Genomic DNA, 17,582 nt, shown 5'->3' on the forward strand with positions numbered 1-17,582 from the left:
GAGTGCATTGTGAACAAGTTGAGCCCAGGTAAAATTAAATAAAAAACTCTCTAATCTAGGGTCTCTATAGAATCAAAACTATTGAGGATGTATTGGTTCCTGAAATCCATTCTGCAGAATCTCCCCCATGTAATTTTTATGATGGTATATACTGTTGTTATGTTATAGTTTGATGTTATGTCTTGGTTTAGGAATGGGGTTTGCTGTACTGAACCAGTCCATCATTTGATCATGCTGTTGATTTGTTGCTCACACTCGTTCTGTTTCGGTTAACATTTAGTCAAGTTGGGGCAATCTCAGCCTGGCCTGGTAGTTTGCAAAAAGAACACTATTTTTTTTTGGTGCTCCCGACTCTGTTGCAATGGTCACTTCCATAATGGATATTGCTATTTACGGTATTTACGTATCATTAAGTAGCCATTTGCTTGTCCCCAGGGGTATTGCAATTTCTCTGTCTAGGCATTTATACAATAATGCATGATTGTATTTAATTTAATTGCTGGCATTTAGGATTGAATAACCCACTGGTGCTCACTAGAAGGACAGATCATGAAGCTGAGGCTCCAAGACTTTGGCCACCTCAGGAGAAGAGAAGACTCCCTGGAAAAGACCCTGATGCTGGGAAAGATGGAGGGCACAAGGAGAAGGGGACGACAGAGAACGAGATGGTTGGACAGTGTTCTCGAAGCTACCAGCATGAGTTTGACCAAACTGCGGGAGGCAGTGGAAGACAGAAGTGCCTGGCGTGCTCTGGTCCAGGGGGTCACGAAGAGGCGGACCCGACTAAACAGCTAAACAACAACCCACCATTGAAAATAGGGGTATAGTTTACATCATGGGTCAGCAAACTAAGGCCCGTGGGCCAGATCAGGCCCAATTGCCTTCTAGATCTGGCCTGCGGGCGGTCTGGGAATCCAGGCATAGCGCACGCACATAATGTTTTTTGCGACTCAGCCAGGCTTGGGGGTCAAAAGTGAGGTGGGCGGTTGCTCAAGACAAGCCCCTTCTCCGTCCGCCATGCGAGTGCAGCAATCTTTTCTTCCGGGGTGGGGAAGAGGGAAAAGGAGCCACAGTTCGGATTTCCACCGTGGAGCTGCCGGCGACTGACCTCAGGAAGGGCAGTTGCGGTGGCAGGGGCTCGTAGGCACCTCGGGAGTGACGACCGCCAGTGTCTGTGGCGGCGGTGCTCCCCGCCCGAGGAAGCGGGGAGCACCCAGGACCATAGCTGTCAAGTGTCCCTTATTTGAAGGGACAGTCCCTTATTCCAGCGCTGTGTCCCGCTGCTGTCCCTTATTGATGGATGACCCTTAAATGTCCCTTAAATTTCAAAGGAAGCAGCTCCTCTCCCTCCCTCCCTCACTGCCGGCCAGGGAGGAGGGAGGCTCCAACTGTGTTGCTTGGCTGCGTTGCTCACCCAATAAGAAGCCTAAGAATGACTGGGGGGTGGAGCTTGCATGCCTTGTGTGTGGCTAGTTAATGCAAGCTGAGGGGGGTTTTGAATGCTGGACGCCATTTTGTTGCACGTGCTGCTGCAAACTTTGCAGTGCAGTGCAAAGCCAGGCCGGGGAGCCATCTTAAGCTGAGGCTGAATAGGCCTTGTGGTGCATGTGATTCAGATTCTAGTCAGTTGAACCTCTGGTTACAAAGTTGGTTGGACAGTGTTCTCGAAGCTACCAGCATGAGTTTGACCAGACTGCAGGAGGACAGGAAGACTGGAGTGCCTGGAACAGGGGAGGCTGCAGGTCCCTTATTTGGGCTGCTGGTCCCTTATTTTCAAGGCTGCTGGTCCCTTATTTTCAAATCTGTAAGTTGACAGCTATGGTTGGGCAGCTGCACTCCAAAGCAGTTCTGCACTCTGCTGAGGATGCCGCTTGTTAGCTACATGGTGCAAGCCATGGAAAGCTAAATAACCACCGCCTCGTCTTCCCTTACGCGGGGAAAAGAACATTTTTGCTTGAGCAGTGCTAGCCTGATTTAGACTGGCCAGTGGCTTTTCCCTTCACCCATGCATGCGCACATGCTGTCCAGGGCTGACAGGAATGGCGCGCATACCTCAGCCCCTCACCCCCTACCCCGCCTTACGAGAGAAATAATAACTGTCAATGCGTAAAATGCAAAGGAAGCAGCATAGGTGTCGCAGGAAACTCCCCCCAATCATTCAGTTTGTACAAACTCAACACGCACACTCACACACGACATACACTACGCTTCTGTTATAAATTCATAGAAAATCAACCATACATCGGATCTGCACCATTCCACTTTTTTTTTACTCCATGAAGGAAGGACTACAAAATGGGGAAGGTCTGATACAGGCCAGCCATAATCCCTTGAGCATACCAGCACATCCACAGGAGCCCTGCCCAGTTGCTATGCCAACCCTGATGGTCCTAGACAGAAGACAATCAAGGTCACAAAGGACTCAGTGGATTCAGTATGGACTGGAACAAAGGACAATGATCAGCTCTTCCCTCTGGGGTCAGGAAACTGCCAATTCCCCTTTGTCCTCTGGAAATGACTCATGGGGAGGGGGAACCAGCCAGGTGACAAGATACTCAGGTTACCTCCACAACTCCTCCCTCAACCCCTCCTTTTTGTGATGTGTCAATGATGTAGTCATGAGGTAGCTGTGATGTAGTTCTAAGGGTGTAGTTTGGGGTATTAGTAACTAATAAAAGTTGGGGTCTTCTTTTGTTCTGGGCTTCCATCTTGTTCCACCTGGTGGCAGGTGGGAGTCCTGTCGCAACAGTCTCCAATATGTATTGGTCGATTTAATTGCAAGGGGCTTCTTAATCCTTTCCCTTCTTCTGGTTCTTCTGCTAAAAAACCTCCTCTCTTCCCGCTACTTTTTCTTCCCTGGGAGAAAAAAATATGGGTTTCGACACCAGATTGCAGCCACCACTGCTAGATTTGGCAAAAAGGGGGAGAAAATAAACAAAACCTTGGAATAAGAACTACATAAAATTGCGCATCGCATGTTCTTTGGCTCACAGTTGGGACTGGGGTCCAGGCATTCCTGGAACTCTGATCCAGGAAACATTTTAGGAAGCCTATGTTCTTCCAACTTAGCCCGTTTGGAAGAATGGGAGGGAAGGAGATAAAACAATGAAGGCAGATGGACAGAAATCCTGCTTTGGCTCAGAGATTTGCATCGGAAACTCCTGGCTGCCTACCTGAAAGGGTCCTTAATGAAGTTATTTCGCAGCACCTGAAATGGTCAGCATCATGTAGTTAACAGAAGAACATAAGAGTTTGCGGGATCAGGCCAAGAGTTTGCAGGATCAGGCCAATGGCCCATCTAGTCCAGCATCATGTTCTCACAGTGGCCAAACAGGTGCCCCCCCGGTAAGCTCACAAGCAGGATTTGAGCAGAAGAGGACTCTTCCTGTGCTTTCCAGGGTACACAGTTACTCAGTGTGAACCTCAGAGCTGGATTTAGGCTTGATGAGGCCCTAAGCAACTGAAGGTAATGGGGCCCTTTATATGTCCAGCTGTCCTTTGTCAACAACATGGGTAGGCAAACTAAGGCCCGGCCGCCAGATCCGGCCCAATCGCCTTCTCAATCCGGCCCGCATGCGGTCCGGGAATCAGTGTGTTTTTGCATGAGTAGAATGTGTGCTTTTATTTCAAATGCACCTCTGGGTTATTTGTGGGGCATAGGAATTTGGTCATTTCCCCCAAAAAATATAGTCCGCCCCCTCCAAGGTCTGAGGGACAGTCGACTGGCCCCCTGCAGAAAAAGTTTGCTGACCCCTGGTCAACAACAAATTGTCGCTCTTTTTGTGTTGAATATATGCTCTATGGTCATTTATGGACCTAATAGGTATCTAAAACCATTTGCACATGTTGGTATGTGAAATATACTTAGAGTCGCAAAGTGATTTCATGCTCCTTATTCAGCTAATAGTGGTGAGGAGGAATGAATGAATGTCCCCTCAAAGTATCTGCTTTATATACATTATTTACACAATGGGCTGCACATGATTGGCTAATTCCGGAATTCTACTGCAAGCCAATCAGGTTGTGGATTCACTTCTATCTGGAGCATGATTGGGTAGTTCCTGCCAACCAATCATACTGCTGCATTGTTCTAGGACCAATCAGACTGCTGCATTCTGAATCCTATTGTTCTAGGACCAATCAGACTGCTGCCTTTTGGATCCTATTGTTCTAGGACCAATCAGACTGCTGCAGTTTGGATCCTATTCAACTCAGTACATAACAGTATGCAACCAGTCCATGCAGAATGGAGGCACCCTATATATAAAGGTAAAAGGGACCCCTGACCATTAGGTCCAGTCGTGACCGACTCTGGGGTTGCGGCACTCATCTCGCTTTATTGGCCGAGGGAGCCGGCGTACAGCTTCCGGGTCATGTGGCCAGCATGACTAAGCCGCTTCTGGTGAAACCAGAGCAGTGCACGGAAACGCCGTTTACCTTCCCGCCGGAGTGGTACCTATTTATCTACTTGCACTTTGACGTGCTTTCAAACTGCTAGGTTGGCACGAGCAGGGAGCTCACCCCGTCGCGGAGATTCGAACAGCTGACCTTCTGATCAGCAAGCCTTAGGCTCTGTGGTTTAGACCACAGCGCCGAGCAAACCAGGTTTTTCCCCCTTCAAAATTTTTTGGGCCCCCCAAGAGAGTGAGGCCCTAAGCTAGAACTTGATTAGCTTATACAGTCATACCTCAGGTTGAATGTGCTTCGTGATGAACGCGTTCGAGTTGTGCTCTGCGGCAACCCGGAAGTAATGGAGCGCGTTACTCCCGGTTTCGCCGCTTGCGCATGCGCAGAGGCTTAAAATGACGTCACACGCATGCGCAGATGTGCCGAAACGTGACCCGCGCACGTACAGACTCAGGACACGGGTTACATTTGCTTCTAGATGCGAATGGGGCTCCGGAATGGATCCCGTTCGCATCCAGAGGTACCACTGTACGTAAATCCGGCACTGGGGATTGGAATCACCCCAATGTTGGAATCCTGGAACGATTGTGGAGCACCCCTGTTCCGTTCTGCCCCCCCTGCTACGTCACGTGACAGCCCTCAAGTGACGAATGCCTGTGTGGATGGCTGAGGTTGTGGTCTTGCAAACGATGACCTCGAGCAAGGGCTTTAAAGGGGTTGTCCACGCCTTCCCCCCATTCCTGCCCAAGCCATGGGTCTGGCAGAACGTTGTGGGGGAAAGATCCTCAGGACTACAGCTCAGAAGGAGGCCTCAGATGTGTACAATGTTTGTTTCAGAAGATAAGCAGCTGAAATGCCTTTCCAGATAGGGATTTTGCAAGCCCGGCAGGGAAATGCCTCTTTCATTGTCTTCTCTGCTCTTCCTCCAAAAGACGTTGACACTTTGTCCCAGTGGCCTGGCTTTCTCAGAGGAGACCGGGCCGAAGTATTTAGCTTTCTTTCGGCATCCGTTTTCTCCACTGGAAGAATTTGTTTGAATGCTTTGCCGCAACAAGATCTAGAAATTTCACATCCTTTCCCCTTCTGGAACTTGCGTACGTTTTCTCGAAGACTCTAGCGTTCATCTTGCAGGAAAAGAAAAACAGAGTTTGCCCCCAAGGGGGTCTGCTTCTGCAGAATTTCACCCTTAGATGGGAATGCAGCTCAAACATTTTGAAGGCTATGAATGCTGGGCGTCGAGAAATGAGATCTGGGTTCAAATTCTGCGGCGGGGATGGAACACCTTGCCTAAAAGGAGGGCAAGACTATCCATGGATATTAGCCAAGAAGGCTACAATGTTCTCCCCAGGATGCCTTTAAATTACTGTTTTTAACTAGTTTGTTTTTATTATTCTGTATTTTATGACTGATGTTATAAAACTTGCGACGGGGAAGCCTGCAGAGGCAGGCGGAGGGAGGGAGGATAATGAATGTGCTCACACCTTGCCTGCCTAGCTGCTTGATATATTGAGGTGGCTGCTTTCCCATGCCTGCACATGTTGCAACTTCCAGCTGTGTTACACTTTGGGAATGTGCAATCCCAGAGCTCAGATGCCACAAGCCACGTTTTTAAGGACCTAGAGCATCCTCCTAACTCAGTGCTTTAAAACAGAGGTCTTTAACCATCAAGGTTGTTGCTGCCTTGTTGTATTCCGGCTAAGGTTTACCAGCCCAAAAGAGCACCTTCATTCATATGTTCGTTTATTCATTCATTCCATTTATGTCCCTGCCCTCCAAGGAGCTCAAGCTGGTGCAAATGGTTCTGGCTTCCCCACTTTTCCTTAGAACATCCCTATTTAGGGAAGCTTTTAATGTTTGATGCAATACTGAATTTTAATATTTTGTTGGAAGCCGCCCAGAGTGGCTGGGGAAGCCCAGCCAGATGGGTGGGGTATATTATTATTATTATTATTATTATTATTATTATTAATTCTTATTATTATTTTCATTGGAGAAATGTTGGAGGGTATGGAGTTATCTGACCCCCAAGCAGCCAAGGAGATAAGTAACTATATAAGCTTTAGAAGACATCAGAAGACAGCCCAGTATATGGAAGGTTCTTTTTAAAATGTTTATTGTTTTATTTTGTTTTTATATACAGTGGTACCTCGGGTTACAGACGCTTCAGGTTACAGATGCTTCGGGTTACAGACTCCGCTAACCCAGAAATAGTACCTTGGGTTAAGAACTTTGTTTCAGGATGAGAAGAGAAATCGCGCAGCGGCAGTGGGAGGCCCCATTAGCTAAAGTGGTACCTCAGGTTAAGAACAGTTTCAGGTTAAGAACAGACCTCCAGAACGAATTAAGTTCATAACCCAAGGTACCACTGTATGTTTAAAGCTGCTCAGAGTGTCTGGGGCAACCCAGTCAAATGGGTGGAGTATACTAATAATACTAATACTAATACTAATACTAATACTAATACTAATACTAATACTAATACTAATAATAATGGAATAGGGCATCCTTATTTTCATCAGAGAAATGTTGGAGGGTATGCACCATTAACACTATAACACCAAAATACAGTGGTACCTCTGGTTACGTACTTAATTCATTCCGGAGGTCTGTTCTTAACCTGAAACTGTTCTTAACCTGAAGCACCACTTTAGCTAATGGGGCCTCCTGCTGCCGCTGCACCGCCGGAGCACGGTACTATTTCTGGGGTAGTGGAGTCTGTAACCTGAAGCGTATGTAACCCGAGGTACCATTGTAATACATAACATAATTCAGAACAGTCACAGTTAATTGCACACTTATTCAAAACCCATGTGAAACTGTGTTATTTAATTAAGTCAACAAAACTGAGGAATTTGATCCAACGATACCAGTTTTCCAAAGTCTTCTAATCGTTTGCACCTCAAGGAATCCCTTGCTGCCCTTTCTTCTTAGAACCCCTCATGTAATCCGATCAGCCACTCTGGGAACCACTGAGCTAAATAATGTTCAAATGTGGGCAAGACCAAAGTCTGATTTTTATTTTAAAAAGCAATACATCACACAGGATGGAGAAACCGAGAAAGAGCCAAGTGGGGAAGACAAGAGCGGTATATTTAGATTGCTGGAAAGTCTGATATGCCCAGACTTACATCACATGCAACATAGCCAAGCCGTAAAGACATCATGAGATGCTTGCAAGGTCAAATCAACCTTCCTCTGTCCCCGTGTCTTGCTCGGACCGTGGCCTGTTCCAAATGTACCAGAGGAAGCGAACAAATGCATCGAGTTCTAGCCGAGTAATCCCATCCCCGATAATTGCTTCCAGCTTCTGATACTCGGAGGTTTATAGCTATGCCCTGCAAGATGATGGATTCGGAGCTTATTCCGATTCCCTTGGAATGTCAGAGCCGAGCTCTGGAAACATGCAGAGCAACAAGAAATATGTTCAGCTTTGGAACGGGCCCAGAGCTTTGTGAAATAAACATACATTTCAGAGAGCAAAAAGAAGGGATGAGTCCCCATGCGCCAGGAGAACTGGGGCTGCGTCGCACATGGGATGCGCCTCTTCAGCTGCCCACCATCAACTCAGGAGGAACAGTTGTGTGAAGAAAGTACAAGGCTAGATTAGAACTCATGACAGCCCAGGGAAGCTGAAGGCTGGAATATTCACAGCAGATAAAAGAAAGTACTTCGCTCCGTGTAGATGAGCTGTGGAACTCTCTGCCACAGGAGGCGGCAATGGCCACCAACTTGGGTGGCTTTAAAAGGGGATTGGACTAATTCAGGGCCAGGATGGCTCTGTTCTACCTCCACAATGGAAGGCAGCAATGTTTCTGAATACCAGCTGCCAGAAACTACAGGAGGTGAGAGTTGCTGTTGTGCTCAAATCTGACGATACGATACGATAGGGAAGCTGTTATGTACTGAGAACAATAGGATCCAAAATGCAGAGGTCTGATTGGTCCTAGAACAATAGGATTCAGAATGCAGCAGTCTAATTGGTCCTAGAACAATGCAGCAGTATGATTGGTCCAGAAGCCACCCAATCCAGCTCTAGGTGGAAGTGAATCCACAACCTGATTGGCCTACAGGAGAATCCCGGAATTAGCCAATCACGTGCAGCCCATTGTGTAAATAATGTATATAAAGCAGATATTGTGGGGGAACTTCCATTCTTCCTCACCACTATGAGCATGAAATCCACTCTTGACTCTGAGTATATTTTAGAAGCTTTTAATGTTTGATGTATTACGGTATTTTAATATTTTGTTGGAAGCCGCCCAGAGTGGGCGGGGTATAAATAAATTATTATTATTATTATTATTATTATTATTATTATTATTATTATTATTATCATCTGTTAGTATCTTAGCTCACAGTCAGAGGTACCTGGCCTCCCCCGAGGCAATTGAGCGAGATACTGTGTTTACCATCCGTCTGCGACCCCCGGCAGGCTAGGTAAACAAACCCGGCGATTCTTCTCATTAGTCGTGAGAAAGAACACACCCTCTGCTTCTCTGCTTCTCTCTCTCCCTGCATTCCCCCAGGGAGGGGAAATGAGACAGACAGGAGTCCTTTTTACATGTTTTATTCCTGTCACTCAGCAGTACATAGAAATGCGACTGTTCCCTTCAGACTCCATCAGAAGAGACACACACTCCTCCCCTGCACTTCCAGCATAGGTCATATGACACTCTGAGCTAACATCCGGTGCTCAGTACAGAGAATAGACTCCACCTTTTCTCCAGCAGTACATCTGCAAAACATAACATCCTGTTTTGCATTCCAGCCATCTGGAGCTGGCTTTTGCCTTGGTGCTTATTCCCATCATCATCATCATCATCATCATCATCATCATTATCATCATCATCTTTATTATCTTTATTATCTTTACTGTCATTGTCCTATACAGAACAACAAAATTGAAAAAAATCTACACCAGACCTTCAAAAACCAACAAGCCTGATATCCCAGCTATCCCAGCCTGGTTAACCCCCAAAAACTCTGATACCCCATAATTAAACACAATATACTCCCATAGAGACTACCTTAAAGGTAAAGGGTAAAGGGACCCCTGACCATTAGGTCCAGTCGTGGCTGACTCTGGGATTGCGGCGCTCATCTCGCTTTACTGGCCAAGGGAGCCGGCGTACAGCTTCTGGGTCATGTGGCCAGCATGACTAAGCCGCTTCTGGTGAACCAGAGCAGCGCATGGAAACGCTGTTTACCTTCCCGCCAGAGTGGTACCTATTTATCTACTTGCACTTTGACGTGCTTTCCAACTGCTAGGTGGGCAGGAGCAGGGACCGAGCAATGGGAGCTCACCCTGTCGCGGGGATTCAAACTGCCGACCTTCTGATCGGCAAGTCCTAGGCTCTGTGGTTTAACCCACAGCGCCACCTGCATCCCAGAGACTACCTTACATTGTGTTTAAAACCAAAATCGCATTTGGATAGAAACTGTTTCTCAGGCTGCTAGTCCTAGTCTTTATAACCCTGCACCTTCTTCCAGAAGGCAGAAGCTGAAAGAGATCATTTCCGGGGTGCGCACTATCCTGCGCTATCTCTGCCGCTTTCTTATGGCACCTGGAAGCATAGATTTGATCCAAGGTGGGAAGAGTGCACCCAGTTATTCTCTCCACCGTCTTTACAACCCTGGACAGCGTCGTTTCTTCCCTGACCGTGCAGCTCCCAAACCACACACACAGACCATAAGTTAATACACTCTCAACAGTACAATGGTAAAATGCCATCAACAGGTCCTTTGAGAGATTGTTTTTCCAGAGGATTCTCAGAAAATATGACCTCTGCTGTGCTCTCTTCATCAGGTCTTTGCTGACTTGTAGGCTTCAGAGGATACTTACCATATATCTTGTTTGAGTCTACTATATTTTTGTTCTCTGCTGTTAGGAAATGAGTACTTTCGAATGGAATCTGTACCGGAAGTCTGTTCAATTTCCAAAACGTTCAGAAACCACCAAAGCACGGCTTCTAATTGGCTGCAGGAAGCTCCTGTATCCAGTGCTCCCCCCCCCCCCCGGGGGGACGCATACCCTTAAACATTTTGTGAATCTTTGTACTTTTCTCCATTTACTGTATTTATTTTTCCCAATTTGAACTATAAAATGGTGATTTTCTTGAGTCAAAATGAGAGTACCCCTAAACATTTTTTTTTAATAGAGAAAAGCACTGCCTGCAGCCAATTGGAAGCCGCGCCGGACGTTTGGCTTTGTTAACGGAGAAATCTGAGGGCTCCCTTGGACAAAAAAACAAGGACACCAGTCAGGAATACCAGAGCAAAACAGCAGCCAGTAGGCTTGGTCTTTATTGAAGACTGTCGCGACAGGACTCCCACCTGCCACCAGGTGGAACAAGATGGAAGCCCCCAACAAAAGAGCCCTCAAACTTTTATTAGCTGCTAATCCCCATGTTAACCCCCCCAAACTACATCACTCATACATCATGGTTACATCATGATAGGGGAGGTCTGGTGCTAGTAATCTGAGCATCCTGGACCCTGCCCCATGGTTCTCGTTGCCCCCCACACTTGAGGAACATTCGACTTCCGAGGGGCGTTCGAAAACGGAAGCATTTACTTCTGGGTTTTCGGCGTTAAAAAAACCGAAACCAAAATGTTTGATCAAATCTTAGATCAAATCTATGCTGCCAGGTGCCTTAAGAAAAGCGGCAGAGATAGCGCAGGATAGTACGCACCCCGGAAATAATCTCTTTCAGCTTCTGCCTTCTGGTATAGGGTTATAAAGGCCAGGACTAGCCGCCTGAGAAACAGTTTCTATGCAAATGCAATTCTGGTTCTAAATGCAGCATAAGGGGTCTCTATAGTATAGTGGATTTTAAAATGGGGTTTTAGAGTTTTTAGGGGTTTTTAAATGTTTTGTGTAGTTTTACGTAGTTTTATGTAGTTTTGTGGTAGTTTTATGTAGTTTTTATGTAGTTTTATGTAGTTTTTCAATTTCATTGTTCCACACGGGACAATGACAATAAAGATATCGTTATCGTTATGTTTGACTTCCGATACGGTTGAAAACCACTGTACTGTAGTTGTAACATTGGTGGCTGTAGAAAAGGATGGTCTATGAAAATACCAAACCAGTTCCTTTCCCAAAAGGAATAGCACCAGACAGGTGTGTCCTGTGCTCCATTTGTTACGTAAGCTAGAGGAAATATGTTGCCATGGAAATTAAATAGCCGGGGGCACCACTGGTAGGTGATAACTATTAGGGCAAAAGTGGGCGTGTTTTGCCTCCCCCTTCCTTGGCTGTAGGTAATGTCACCCAGGAACTTCACCTTCTGAGTCCATTCCACTGTCAAACAGCTCTTACTGTCTGAAAGTTCTTCCTGATATTTAGTTGGAATGTTATTTCTTGTAACTTGAAACCTTTGGTTCAGGCCCTCCCCTCTGGAGCAGCAGAAGCTAGTTCCATCTTCCACGTGACAACGCTTTGGATATTTGAAGATGACTGTCCTATTTCTTCTCTGCCTCGTCTTTTCCAAGCTAAACATTCCCAGATCCCTCAACCGTTCCTCATATGGCTTGGTTCCCAGGCCCTTGATCATCTTGGTCGCCCACCTTCCAGCTTGTCAACATTCTTCTTAAACTGGGGTACTGGGTTACCCAGAACCGGACACAGGTCTGACCAAGGCAGAAAGACAGCAATACCACATATCACATCTTGAAGATGAGACTGTGCATAACAACACAGCGTCGAATTCACAGGAGACTCTCAACTGCCGGCTCCTCCTCCCCCTGGGTTTTCCTCCAGCTCCCGGCTCTGCTTTCCCACTGAGCGAGCGTCCTAAAAATGGTGTTTTTACGAGGAACACAAGCACAAGAACAAATGTTCTAGGACGGATTCTTTGTTCCGTCCCGAGCAATGCACAGGACACGCCGAATGCTGCTTAATCACCTCTCTTAAACTTGGCGGATCGTGAGCCATCAAATGCTACAGATCATTTGAAAGGGAAGAAAAATCAAATAAACCTGTGTGGAATTGATTTAAGGGCGCCAAAAGATTAAAGGCAGCCATAAAATGGAATGATTTCATGAGCCGTTCCAGTTCCTTGCTAAGTGTATGGATTGTGACTTGTGGCAGCGTCCAAGCGGCAGGTTCATCGATGGTGAGAGTTGTTCGACGGTGGAATGGAAGACCTCAGAAGTGGATTGCCCTTCCTTGGAGGATTTTAAACAGTGGTTGGATGGCCATATGCCAGCAATTCTTTAGCTGTGATTCCTACACTGCAGGGAGTTGGACTAGATGATTTCTAGGGGTCCCAACGGTACAATTTTATGATTCTACAAAACCCCCATACACACGGCCTAGGCTTGCACCCTGGGGATGTTACTTTGGTGCTGCTAACACAGCGGTTGGACTTCACCCCTGAAGGCGAACGTCCTTGTTACAACAGCTCCAAGGCACAATTCAAAGTTCTGGTTATGACCTATAAAGCTCTACACAGCATTATAGGTCCAAACTATCTGAAATACGACTATAAAGAAGGCTGATCGCTGAAGAATGGATGCTTTTGAATTCTGGTGCTGGAGGAGACTCTTGAGAGTCCCATGGACTGCAAGAAGATCCAACCTCTCCATTCTGAAGGAAATCAGCCCTGAGTGCTCACTATAAGGACAGACCCTGAAGCTGAGGCTCCAAGACTTTGGCCACCTCATGAGAAGAGAAGACTCCCTGGAAAAGACCCTGATGTTGGGAAAGATGGAGGGCGCAAGGAGAAGGGGACGACAGAGGATGAGATGGTGGGACAGTGTTCTCGAAGCTATGAACATGAGTTTGACCAAACTGCGGGAGGCAGTGGAAGACAGGAGTGCCTGGCGTGCTCTGGTCCAGGGGGTCACAAAGAGTCAGACACGACTAAATAACTAAACAACAACAACAAAATCTGAAATACTATATTCCCTCGTACCCACCTGCCAGGGAAGGGAAGGCCCTTTTCTCAGTCCTTGGGGAGGGGAAGGGCCTTCTTGGTGGTGGCTCCTCCCAGACAGGTTTGGAGCTAGACTGGCCCCCTTCTTCCCACCAGCCATTGAAGACCTTTTCCTTCCAACAGGTTTTTGGGAACTGACTGCTTTTAAGGAAAGTGCAGTGGTGCCATGATGTTTCTGTTGTTTTAAACAGATCATATATATGTATATTCATACCTCATATTATGTCCACTTCATGTTATGTTCTTTCAGGTTACGTCCCGCGGTGACCCAGAAGTACCGGAAAGGGTTACTTCCGAGTTTCGCCACTTGTGTATGCGCTGACGTGCAAAATGATGTCACGCGCATACGCAGAAGCGGCAAATTGCAACCCGCGCGTGCGCAGATGCGCCGCTGTGGGTTGTGCTCTTTTTATGTTGCGAATGGGCCTCCGGAAAACAGATTCTGTTCGCAACCAGGGGTACCACTGTATATAGTTTTAATTCTGTCTGCATTTAATTGTGTTTTAATGATTTGCTTTTCAGTGTTTTTAGCAGTTCTTATTTTTTATCTTTAAGCCACCTTGAGCCCCATCAGGGGGAAAGGTGGGGTATATAAATACATGTATCATCATCATCTTGAAAGATCTACATTGGCTCCCAGTCCGTTTCCTAGCACAATTCAAAGAGTTGGTGCTGACCTTGAAAGCCCTAAACGGCCTCGGTCCTGTATACCTGAAGAAGCGTCTCCACCCCCAACGTTCTGCCCGGACACTGAGGTCCAGCGCCGAGGGCCTTCTGGCAGTTCCCTCATTGCGAGAAGCCAAGTTACAGGGAACCTGGCAGAGGACCTTCTTGGTGGTGGGCCCGCCCTGTGGTTACGCCCTACAAGCAGATGTGAAGGAAATAAACAACTATCTGATGTTTAGAAGACATCTGAAGGCAGCCCTGTTTAGGCTGATGTCTTACTGTATTTTTAATCTTTTGTTGTAAGCCGCCAAGAGTGGATGGGGAAACCCAGTCAGAAGGATGGGGTAGAAATAAATAATAAATTATTATTATTATTATTATTATTATTATTATTATTATTATTAGTGCTGGGGTTTTCCTGGGGTTACTCGATGGCATGCAGTACTGCTGGCAACACCCCCCCCCCCAAGTTAAAAGTACGGCACTTACTGTAACAACTTCGTGGCATCATTTTTCTATATAAAAAAAGCACAGATCATCATCATTGTCTCTCCAGACAAACAGGTGCCAGCAATCATGGAATCGTAGAATGGTAGAGTTTGGAAGAAACTGCCAAGGTCATCAAGACCAACCCCAGAGAGCCACTTTCAGCACTGACAACCCTGCCTAGATGGAGCAAAGACCTGAGTCGATGGAAGGCAGTTTGCCGTGTTCCTGTGCAACTTCATAGCTTGCACCAAAGCCCGTTTATCAGCCACATCTGGGCTTGAGCTGCAGGCTGGAACCCTGTTCCCTCAGCGACAGTTTCCAACCAGCCAGAAGCAAGCAAGCAAAACAGCTGTGGGATTGTGGAACAACTATGTAGTGGGATTGTAATGTAATTTTAAAAAATTGGGCAATGATATACAACGCATTGAAGAAAATGTTCCATTTAACATTTGTTAAAAAACCTGAGGCATTTTTGTTAGGGATTGTAGGGAAAGATCTGCCAAAAAAGCTGAAAAACATCTTCATGTATGCGACAACAGCCATGAGAGTCCTAATAGCACAAGGATGGAAGACTGAAGAAACCCCAACTAAAGAATCATGGCAAGGAAAGTTGATGGACTATGCAGAACTGGCAAAACTGACATACAAGCTACGGGACAAGGATAACTGTGACTTTAAAGATGAATGGGAACCCTTTACAAAGTATTTGAAGATGCAACAAAGCGAACTGGACTCCTTGGCTGGCTTTGAATAAACATTCACAAGCTTTTTATTGATAACAATCAGCTAAATAGTTTGAGGATCTATACAACTGTGTAACATGTGGAAATCAGCATTCTCAGAGAAATCAAAGGTTGGAACTGAGGGAAGCTGGGGTGGGGGGTGGGAGGGAAAACGAGGGGGAAATAGGGAAGATATGTTTCTGGATAATATGTTTTGCTTTAATTTTGAATTTTAAAAATTTATTAAAAAAAACCCAAAACAGCTGGGGCACTTTGGAAGAAATGCTGGGCCCGTTGCAAGGAAGGGTAAGGCGATGAGACCCAGTTGTCTTGCAGATGTTTTGACTTCCAGCCCTGGCTAGTGCAGCCGCTGGGAGTTGGAGTCTGAAACATCTGGGCTGCATCAGTTTGGGGAAGGCTGTTTTCGATGACCAGACAGCTTTCGTTTCTTGTTACTCATTTGTTTCGCAAGATTTATATGCCACGCAGTTGTAATAAAACCTCAAAGCGGTTTACAAAAGGAACGGTGCGATAAAACGCTCCATTTCAAAATGTTTCAAAGCAGCTGTTTGAAACATCCCAAAGATAATTAGAAGCAAGCAAAACCCCAGATGTCAACACACACCAGCCTTCTGCACGTCTGGGTAAGGCGTGCCTAAGCAAAAATGTATTTGGCAGGTGCAGAAAAGAGGACAGTGAAGGTGTCTGCCTGACATCAATTGGCAGGGAGTTCCAAAGTGTAGCTGCTTCTGCCACACAGGCAAGTGTGGCGGGTGGACTATGTGGCACCTCTAAGAGTCCAATGTTTTGAAGATCAGAGTGGAAGAATGGGTAAGACGGTCTCACATATAAACTGGGCTCAAGGTTGTTGAGGGCTTTATAAAAGGCAAAAACATTCCTCTTCTCCCAGGCCTTTGGCTAACTAAACAATCTGTGTTTACAACAAAGGTCCATATAGTTAAAGCTATGGTTTTCCCAGTAGTGATGTATGGAAGTGAGAGCTGGACCATAAAGAAGGCTGATCGCCAAAGAATGGATGCTTTTGAATTCTGGTGCTGGAGGAGACCCTTGAGAGTCCCATGGACTGCAAGAAGATTAAATGTATCCATTGTGAAGGAAATCAGCCCTGAGTGCTCCCTGGAAGGACAGATCCTGAAGCTGAGGCTCCAAGACTTTGGCAACGCCATGAGAAGAGAAAACTCCCTGGAAAAGACCCTGATGTTGGGAAAGATGGAGGGCACAAGGAGAAGCGGATGACAGAGGACGAGATGGTTGGACAGTGTTCTCAAAGCTACTGGCATGAGTTTGACCAAACTGCGGGAGGCACTGGAAGGCAGGAGTGCCTGGTGTGCTCTGGTCCAGGGGGTCACAAAGAGGCGGACTAAACGACTAAACAACAACAACAACAACAATGGGTGGCAATCTGTCAGTTGAGATTCATGCACTGAGTTCTTTAGTTGAGATCCCTGCATTGCAGGGGGTCCAACTCGATGAGCCCTGTGGGTCCCTTCCAACTCTACAATTCAATGAGTGAATCTAAGAGTGTTGGCTCTCTGGTTTGCTGCAATTGGCCATAGTGTCTGTTTTGGGACTACAACTCCCATCATCCCTAGCTAACAGGACCAGTGGTCAGGGATGATGGGAATTGTAGTCCCAACACAGCTGGAGGGCCAAGTTTGGCCATTTCTGCCATTGGCCTTGCTTTGCTCCAAGGATTTGCTCCCGTGAATGTTCAAGGGAAAGAATGCAAATGATGCCAAGGTTTTCTAAGGACATGCTACCATCTACTGGGCAAAAATTAAGCTGCAAAATTTGCCGTGATATCTTAGCCACAGAACTCCCAACAAAAATGTATTAGGAAAGCCTGACTGGAAATTGGTGGGAAATTTGCAACCCCAAATCAATTTTGCCGCTAGCTTTAGAATCATAGAATCATAGAATCATAGAGTTGGAAGAGACCACAAGGGCCATCGAGTCCAACCCCCTGCCAAGCAGGAAAAGCTTTCATTCTTTACTGTTGCATCACATAGAATCAAGGGGGGGGGGAGGTAAAGGTAAAGGACCCCTGGATGGTTAAGTCCAGTCAAAGGCGACTATGGGGTTGTGGCGCTCATCTCACTTTTAGGCCGAGGGAGCTGGCGTTTGTCCACAGACAGCTTTCCAGGTCATGCGGCCAGCAGGACTAAACCGCTTCTGGCGCAATGGGACACCGGGGCGGAAACCAGAATGCACGGAAACGCCGTTTACCTTCCCGCCGGAGTGGTACCTATTTATCTACTTGCGCTGGTGTGCTTTCAAACTGCTAGGTTGGCAGGAGCTGGGATAGAGCAATGGGAGCTCACTCTGTCGCAGGGATTCG

This window comes from Podarcis liolepis (assembly GCF_965112155.1).
Source record: "Podarcis liolepis genome assembly, chromosome: 1".
Lineage (NCBI taxonomy): Eukaryota > Metazoa > Chordata > Lepidosauria > Squamata > Lacertidae > Podarcis > Podarcis liolepis.